Source organism: Calidris pugnax, unplaced genomic scaffold (assembly GCF_001431845.1).
Source record: "Calidris pugnax isolate Ruff unplaced genomic scaffold, ASM143184v1 scaffold162, whole genome shotgun sequence".
NCBI classification, from domain to species: domain Eukaryota; kingdom Metazoa; phylum Chordata; class Aves; order Charadriiformes; family Scolopacidae; genus Calidris; species Calidris pugnax.
Window position 1 is genome coordinate 1,491,348 of NW_015090900.1, and position 9,410 is coordinate 1,500,757.

At 55.0% G+C, this 9,410-nt stretch overlaps 1 protein-coding gene across 1 annotated transcript in view; it reads right to left on the bottom strand.

Annotated features, from left to right (window-relative positions):
* Positions 1-9,410, bottom strand: part of SLC9A1 (solute carrier family 9, subfamily A (NHE1, cation proton antiporter 1), member 1) — a 37,925-nt gene that overhangs the window by 27,653 nt on the left and 862 nt on the right. The window lies entirely within an intron of this gene.

The window sequence follows — 9,410 nt, forward strand, 5'->3', positions numbered from 1 at the left end:
TCTAGAGCCCATCCAGTCCAACTCCCCTGCCAAAGCAGGGTTGCCCAGAGCACATCACTCAGGAGCATCCAGGTGGGGCTTGAAGATCTCCAGAGAAGGGGACTCCACACCCTCCCTGGGCAGCCTCTGCCAGGGCTCTGCCACCCTCACCCCAAAGAAGTTCTTCCTCACATTGGAGTGGAACTTCCCATGGTCCAGCTTGTGCCCGTTGCCCCTCGTCCTGTCACTGGGAACCACTGAGAAGAGTCCGGCTCCATCCTCCCTCAACCCACCCTTTAGATCCTTGGAAGCATGAAGAAGGTCTCCCCTCAGCCTTCTCTTCTCCAGGCTCAAGAGCCCCAGCTCTCTCAGCCTTTCCTCATCAGGGAGATGCTCCAATCCCTCCATCATCTCTGTTGCCCTACGCTGGACTCTCTCCAGCAGTTCCCTGTCTCTCTTGAACTGGGGAGCCCAGCACTGGACACAGGATTCCAGTTGTGGCCTCCCCAGTGCAGAGCAGAGGGGGAGAATGACCTCCCTCCACCTCCTGGCCACACTCTTCCCTCCGCAGCCCAGGATCCCATTGGCCTCTTGGCCACAAGGGCCCATTGCTGGCTCCTGGAGAGTTTACTTTCCACCAGGACCCCCAGATCCTTCTCCTCAGAAGTGCTTTCCAGCAGGTCCATCCCTAACCTGTAGTGGTGCCTGGGGTTCTTCCTCCCCAGGTGCAGGACCCTACACTTGCCCTTGTTGAACCTCATGAGGTTCTTCTCTGCCCAGCTCTGTCAGCCAGTCCTCCCAGTTTGGTACCATCACGGAACTTGCTGAGGATACACTCCATCCCCTACACGCATTCACCTGCCTGAGGAAAGAGCAGAAGAACAAAACACGGCGAGATAGCCATCCCTCAGTTAACACATGACTGGAAGACATGGGGAAATTAAGAGAGATAAGCAAGATACCAACCACCACGTAGAAGAGACCGCCATCGTGGGTTGCCTAAGGCGGTTTATCAGCCGCCAGAGGACCAAGCATCGACACTTGGTCTGAGCCAAACCATCACCACAACTTCCCTGCTCCTCTGCCCTTCCCTTCGAGGCTGCTCGGCCCAGATTTCAAAACACCCAGGCTGTTATCAAACCTCCACCGGCAGCTTTGAGCTGCCCATGGGTGAGAAGGACCCACGGGTGACCCCGGCAGCCCCACGAAGCCAGAGGTGGAACCCAGTTCCCTCTCTGCTCGGCCAGGCTGGGTGTTTCATTGTGTATTCCGGGTGGATTTTAGTTTTTTATTTGAACAAATTAAGCCTTAGGGACGCAAAAGAGAAAAGAAAAAAAAAAAAAAAAAATGTTTACGAGGCAGCTGCAGTAATTCATCCTTGTTATTGCTGACTTTTAAAGTTTCCTCTCTCTGTCCCCACAGCTCCAACAGCAAAGGACCGGCTCCTGCGTGACCCTGGGACAGTCTCTACGGCCTCCACCACCTCCAGCCAAACCCCAGGACTTGCAGGAGGGAAAAGGGAAAGGATTATGTTAAGGAAATCCTCCTTTTGCAAGCCTAATGAGCCTCTGGTTTATACAAATGCCATTGAGATGTCTGTCTCTCTGGCTCCAGGCCCTTGGTGCCCCAGGTTTATACTCTCACAACCCAAGGAATGACACTCTCTCCTTCCCTCCGCCACCACCCGCTTTCCCCTTCTCCTACAAGTCATTCTCAATCCCCGAGGGACTCTGTTTAGCCATGCTAATTGCAGGCAAAAGACTCCTTCTCCACCCCACTAATTCCCAAAGGAACTCCAGCACCTCTGGGGATGGTGGATAAGCCACGCGGTTGGGTGCCTGGGCAATCTGGGACTGAGGACACAAACTAAACCAGCCAAATATCAGCACCTTCTTCTTCTTCTACCCCGTAAACCACTCAGGACGTGTTGCTGGAGGTCTCGGGGAGGGGGACAACCACCCGACACCTCCCTGAAAAGCCAGGTCAGCACCCATCTGGGCTATGGGTGTTGCAGGACTTGGCGAGTCAACACTCAATCCCAAATTCCACCTGCAGACTGGGGGGGAACCGGCAGCCCCATCCCCTGGCCCCCAGCAGGAGATGTTCGAGCCTTCGTCGATAAATGGGATGAAACAAGACCTTTGGTTCCTTAAGGTGCAGAAAGCAGAGGGGTGAATGGAGCACCACCACGGGCGACAGGGTCCCTGCAGGGGGGGGCAAAGCCATGGCTGCAAACCGAGTGTAATTCTGCTTTAATGGACATCAGGGCTCACGGGGGAGGTGTGGGCTGTGATTTCAGCCAGGTTCAGCTTTTCCCACTCCATCACCATCCCGCGTTTCACAGCGGGAACCTTTCACTCTTCCAGCCCTAATTAATCTAATGGTTTTCTCAGAGCCGAGGAGGGAACAGCTTGGATGGTTTCTTTTGCTCAGACACCAGCAACGGGTAGATCGGGGTGGGGGGAAAAAAAATGTTCTTTCTGAGATGGCAAAGCAGAGAGAAAGGGAAACCACCGACATCATTCCTCGACGAGGAAGCAGGAATGCAACAAGTCTGCATCAGAAGAGGCTGTTTAAATTCATTCTCATGACAATTTACGCTTTTGTGACACCAGCTGCACCAGGATTTCAAAATCCTTTCCGGACAGTTATTCATCAAGCCTCAATTCCGCTGCAGAGCGGCCACCAATCCAAACGGGGAAATGTTTGGGGTGATCTCAGACCACACACCACTCTGGTGTCTTCAGCCCACACACGAAATAAGCCGGGGCTGCCTCTTGCCAGCGGGGCAGGTTTGAAGACAAACATCTCCCTCCGGCTCCGCCGGGGAATCCGCATCAACTGGTGCCACGGATCCAGAAGAACCAGCCCACGGAGCCTCCGGCAGCCCTTCCCACCAGCCAAGCTTTGCTGATGGCCATCCCCAAAGACTCCTGCCCGACGCAGCCCTGCCTGGCGCCCACAAGAAGTCAACCTTGTGGTGGCAGAAGGAGAAGAGAGATAACCTCCAGCACGCTCATCCCCTACGTCAAACACATGTATTTCCAACGCGATGACGAAGGCTGGGGTGACGCACGTCTTCAAACGCTTCTTTGCTGTCCCCTTTCCAAGCTTTCCAGGCAGCACCAGTGTCCCCAAGCTTCACTCTGGGGCGTTTTCCGCCATGTCTGGTCTCCAGATCCAGTTCTGCACCCTGTGCCACCACCACAACAGGTTTCTTACCCTTCTTATTGCCCCTCGCCCAAACAAACCATAGAATAATAGAGTAATTTGGGTTGGAAGGGATGTTAAAGACCACCCAGTGCCACCCCCTGCCCTGGGCAGGGACACCTCCCACCACACCAGGTTGCTCCAAGCCCCCTCCAACCTGCCCTTGAACCCCTCCAGGGATGGGGCAGCCACAGCTTCTCTGGGCAACCTTCCCCAAATCTCATCTCAACCTCCCCTCTTTCAGTGTCAAACCCTTCCCCCTCATCCTATCACTACATGCCCTTGGAAAAACTCTCTCTCCAGTCCCAGTCCTCAAGCCCCTGACTCCCAGTCTCTATAATACCCCTGGGGTGGCCCCTCCAAAAGCCCCGGGTTCAGGGGAGGGGTGTGGGCTGCTAAAAGCATTTGAAAAGCCCCCAAGTGTTTTAGCCCCCAAATCTCGCTGCCAGCCAGCAGCCCGCCAGCCTCTAAAAATGTTTCTCCAGCAGTTTTGAGATCGTCCCTGCTCCTCCCAGCACAGGAGCCACCCCACCGTGACCACAGCCTCTGGGGCTCCACAACCCCTCTTGCATCCGTCATGTTTTGCTCTCCTTTTCCCAGCTCCTATCACCAACCCACAGGCACCAGGAACTTCCTTAATCTTGCTCCTCCCCAGACACCAGCCGCGATGGGGACGGTCGGCACAGGCCAAAGGCAACGATCGCTGGAGGAGCAGCACCCAACACCAGAGCCTGACGCTGGGACACCCCGTAAACTGGGCTGAAATGTGTCACCAAAGCACCCCCAAAGCAGCAGCGTGTCACAGAATGACATGGGGTGATCACCTCTGGAGATCATCTCCTCCAACCCCCCTGCCAGAGCAGGTCCACCCAGAACAGGTCCCACAGGAACGTGTCCAGGTGGGGTTTGAATGTCTCCAGAGAAGGAGACTCCACCACCTCCCTGGGCAGCCTCTGCCAGGGCTCTGCCACCCTCAAAGTGAAGAAGTTCCTCCTCATGTTGAGATGAAACTTCTTATGTTCAAGTTTGTGCCCGTCACCTCTTGAGCTGTCCCTGGGCACTACTGAGAAAAGACTGGCCCCATCCTCCTGACACCCACCCTTTAAGTATTTATAGGTGTTGATCAGATCCCCCCTCAGTCTTCTCTTCTCCAGTCTAAAAAGACCTAAGTCCCTCAGATGCTCCAGGCCCCTCATCATCTTTGTAGATGTGTTATGTGTCCCCTGATAACACACCACCGCCGGCAGCTTCGGGTTGCTGTCTTGGGTTGAGTGACACAGGACTAACTTTTCTTCTAAAGCTGGGGAAAACTGCACTTTTAGAAGACTCTAGTGTCTGAATTTCTGAAAATATTTACTTTATAGCCAGCCAGGCTGTGGGATTCAAGGTCTTGGCGTCTTCAAGCCTTGCACGGTGCACTGATATAATTCTAATTCTTCTATATTTTATATCAGTATCAGGATTAATACTAGTTCTTTAGTGTCACTGTTAATTATTTATTCTTATTCTATTAAATCTATTTATATTTCAACCCCCATGGGTTTTTTGTGTGCCCCCTTTCTGGGTGGGGAGAATCACAGAATCTTCACGGTTGGAAAGGACCTCTGAGGGGCCACCGGGTGATAGAATAATTGTCCAAATGACAGTAAATTGTTATGGGTTTTCTCAAACCATAACAGTTGCCTTTCTCCTCGCTTGGCACAGACCCTCTCCCCATCTCGCTTTACACCAGCCCCACAATCCAACAGTGGAATGGCCAAGGTGCTCCAAGGAGGATGGGAAGGTCTCAGATGCTGGGGACATCTGAGTGTCGACAGACAGCCCCGCAGAGAGACAACAGGGCATGTCTCCATGGAAGGATGGAAATACGAGGTGTGTTTGGGAGACAGAGGTAACCCCAGCTCTTCTCCAAGGTGGGGCTGGTGGTTTCCAATAGAGCTCTGGCCACCGGGCCCCAGCCCGTGTCGGCACAGCCAGCAAAGGGACTGCTAATCACAATCGGTTATCTCCATTCCTGACTCACTTCTTCCCTTTCCCCTGAATCGGAATAAAATATTTGCAGTCCAACCTGAACAGCCCTGAACGTCGCCTGGAGACTCGAGAGCCAAAAGGTCAGTTCTCAGAGTCCAGAAAGCAGGTTCTTGTGCTGAGAGACCTCACCACCCCAGCCCTTCCCTACCACTCCTTGGGCACGACACGAAGGAAACCCTTCCAATATCCTCGCAAAACCTTGGAGATTTGGCTTCTGATTTGGGTGCTTCACAAAGGTCTGACCTTCTGCAGCAACGCAACAGGTTGAGTCAAAGTCTGGTTGCAACCCTCAGCAGCGAAAGCTTCTCCAGTTTTACCGGCAAAGCCAAGCCACAACAGACGGCCCCGCAGAGAGACAACAGGGCATGTCTCCATGGAAGGATGGAAATACGAGGTGTGTTTGGAAGACAGAGGTAACCCCAGCTCTTCTCCAAGGTGGGGCTGATGGTTTCCAGTAGAGCTCTGGCCACCGGGCCCCAGCCCGTGTCGGCACAGCCAGCAAAGGGACTGCTAATCACAATCGGTTATCTCCATTCCTGACTCACTTCTTCCCTTTCCCCTGAATCGGAAAAAAATATTTGCAGTCCAACCTGAACAGCCCTGAACGTCGCCTGGAGACTCAAGAGCCAAAAGGTCAGTTCTCAGAGTCCAGAAAGCAGGTTCATGTGCTGAGAGACCTCACCACCCCAGCCCTTCCCTACCACTCCTTGGGCACGACACGAAGGAAACCCTTCCAATATCCTCGCAAAACCTTGGAGATTTGGCTTCTGATTTGGGTGCTTCACAAAGGTCTGACCTTCTGCAGCAACGCAACAGGTTGAGTCGAAGTCTGGTTGCAACCCTCAGCAGCAAAAGCTTCTCCAGTTTTACCGGCAAAGCCAAGCCACCACCAGATGTGGTCTGCACGGAGCTGGTGGGGCTTGGGAAAGGCAGGGTTGGAGCTGTTCCCTCACCCTCTCTTCTCCCACACAGCCTTAAAATACCGTATGAGTACTAAGTAAAGCAGCCAGCACCAGCCTTCCACTCCTCTACCGGGATTAGCAAAGCAGAAACAGCCCACGCCTGCTGGACACGCTTGGGTGACAAGTCCCTCTGTCCCCACAAAGCCACCGGTGAGTCCTCCAGGAACCAACCCCCTTTGAGTCATTTTACAAAAAAAAAACTGCATCAAGAGGAGAAGGGCTCAGCTCACACCTTGGATTTCTCCAACTCACAGTTAGGGCTGCTGGGGAGAGGATAAATCACCTGGAAGGGACAACTCCCAGACTCAGTTAAGCCTGAAGAGCTGCCTGAAGTGTCAAGAGGCCCCTTCCCTGGAGATATTCAAGGAGAGGCTCGATGAAGCCCTGGGCAACCTGGTCTAGTTGGGGGTGTCCCTGCTGACTGTGGGGAGGTCGGACTAGATGGCCTTTGGAGGTCCCTTTCGGCCTGGGCAATTCTATGATTCTATGATAAGACTGATAAGGGGAAACTGAGCAACAGGACAAGGGTCAGGTTGCGTCTCCTTGACCCAGAGAAGAGCCTTGTAAGCACTTCTGAGCTCCTCTACGTGGTCACCCTGCACCATGCCAGTGGAGGACACCCAGAAACCATTTGCAGGGTTGAAGACAAGGGGTTTGCAGCAACACGTGGCTCGATCGCCAGCCCCAACCCAGCCAAGGGGCAGGCTGAGCAGGAGGAGAAGCTGGAGAAGGGAAGTTGGGAGGTGCCAAGCTGTCACGCACACCCCACGCCGCACCAATTCCCCCCTCTTGGAGAAAAGAGGGGAAACCTCAGGATTTCACAGGGGTTATTCCGACGCAGCGACAGGGAGGGAGAGAGGAAGCGTTGCAAATCCCTGCTCTGCTCATCCTCCTCCTTCCCCTGTACGTGCAACCTCCAAGCTCCAAACCCTGCCCGATTTAGGGAGCCTGGAGAGGTGTGTGCCTCATCCTGCCACGGGAGACAGACTGGCAGGGGCGTGCAGCAGTGCCTGGTTGTGTAAGAGCTATCCCTGGCTGAAAAAAAACCACCCAAACAACAAAACAACTCGTATTTTGCTGCTCCTGCACAACCTTTTCTGATCCAGGGAGGGGATCGAACGGGGACGGTGTTCAGACACTGAGCAGGGAGATATATTTTGCAGGTCACGAGCAGAGGGAGCCTGAATATTCAGCTGTACCAGCCACTCGGGGGACTACGTGCCAAGACAACATGAACAAGCAACGTTACCCCCTCCCTTAGAGGCACCTTCAAAACCCTGGAGGGGAGCCCAAGGGAAAAGATGCCCCAGAACCTCTCTGCTGAGATGATTTGGGCACCATCAGCATCCTTGGAGCTCTGCAGATCACCCCGGCGCATCGTCTCCTAAAAGGACCCTTGCCAAACTCGCACGGCGGCTCCTCCTAAAATATACCCTTTTAAAGGCGCAGTCTTGCATAATGCTTTCAGCACGTAAGAACCGCCGGGGGCTCAGCTCCTCGCCAGAAATAACTTTTTCCCTGCAGCACAACCCGGCCCGAAACTTCAGGCAAAGAGGGTGGAAGAAAACACCTTCCTGCAGCGCCCCGATGACAACAGAGGGTGCCCATGGGAGGGGGCTGGGGGGTCGGCAATGCCCCCCGTGCCCCCCACCACCTCCGTCCTCCAGGGAAGCCACTTTACGTTGCCCGTTCTGGTGTTTTTCAGGGGTGGTTTCTCCCAAGCAGCTCTGAGCAGGGCCGCAGCCGTTAGCCCCTCCTTTCTCCGCCAGCTTCCGCACAGATACTTCTGATTTCATCACTCGGGGAGGCAGGAGGATTGAAAACGCGGTGCAATAGCCCCGAAGAGCTACCAGAGGTCGCTTAACGTGAGGCTTGGGTGAGCCCTGGGGAAAAAGGAGATTTCGCCCACCAGGCACCTCCGTCCTTAAACCCCCCCCTCCCCGAAATCACGTCGGGGGAAGCTGGGATGGGAGAAAACCCCATGGATCCCGCCTGGTTTCCACTCTGCCCCCACTGCTTGGTCTCACCCAGACAGGCAGGAAGCCTCCGGGGCTGAAGGGTTTGCTCTCCTGCGTCTACATGTAAATAAAACACCCAGGAGGGATTGGGAAAATGGGGCTTTACCTGCCCACGCACGGTCCCAGCAGGCTGGGAAGGGGATGAGGTATTTTAAGAAGCTGGGCAGGGAGGATCTGAGCTCCTGGGGGTCCCTCAGACCCCTGCAGGCATGGTCTCCAACAACCACCAGCTTCAAAAAGCTCCTAAAGCAAGGTTTCAACCAGCCTTCCATGAGGAGCGCTGCCGTTAGCGTTATTAAATCGCTGCTGTTAATTGAGGAGGAAAATGAAGGAAAAGCAGAGCTCCCCTCCCTCCCATCACCCACTGGGAGGCAGGGACAGGCAAAAATTTCACCTGCCCTCTTGGGCTTCATCACCACCGAGGGGGACCAGGGCCAGCTGGACCTTTGGCACGGCCAGAGGACAGGTCGGACCTGCCGGTGCCAGCGAGCTGGGGGAGCAGTTCCATCACTTTTGGGGGTGGGGGGGGGAGTAATTCGGTTGGTATTGATCCAGCTGCAGAAGTTTGGAAACCACTTTGTCAACAACCACCCAGCCCTGGGCAGAAACTGCTGCTTTCCCAGAGAGGGGGTCACGGCAGCGGGTGACTTTTGCCAACCCGCTGGGAACACTCAGCATCCCTAATGCAGGAATCCTCCGGCCGCTGCTTTTTTTGCAGCAGAGCCGGGTTCGCTGCGGAAGGAGGGGGAGGAAGGGGAGGCTGAAGGGCTTGGGAGGTTTTTAAGTGACTTCTCCAAGGTTACAAAAGGCATCTGTGGTTGAGAAAAAGGAAGCCAAGACACAAAGTGGATGCTTCCTCCCTCCCGAGTGCCAAAGGGAGGAAAGGAAACCTGGTCCAGGCAGGGGATGGTCAGGGGTTGGGGAGCAGCATCCTCAGCCCCACTCCTGGGGGGTGAGAGGAGCAAGAAGGAGCTGGGGTGCTGCTCCCCTGGCTGCCAGGCCTACAGCTGAGAGCCAAGGTCGTGGGGAGAGCAGTGCCCACCCCTGCCCCGGGGTGCCTGGGGGTTGGGGGTTGCATAGGATGCGGAGGGCAATTTGCCCTGGGATGCTGGGGGGTCCCACCCTGAGATGCTCCAGGAGCTCTGCCCTTGGGATGCTCGGGGGGTCTGTCCTTGGGATGCTTGGGGGGGTCCGTCCTTGGGATGCTCCA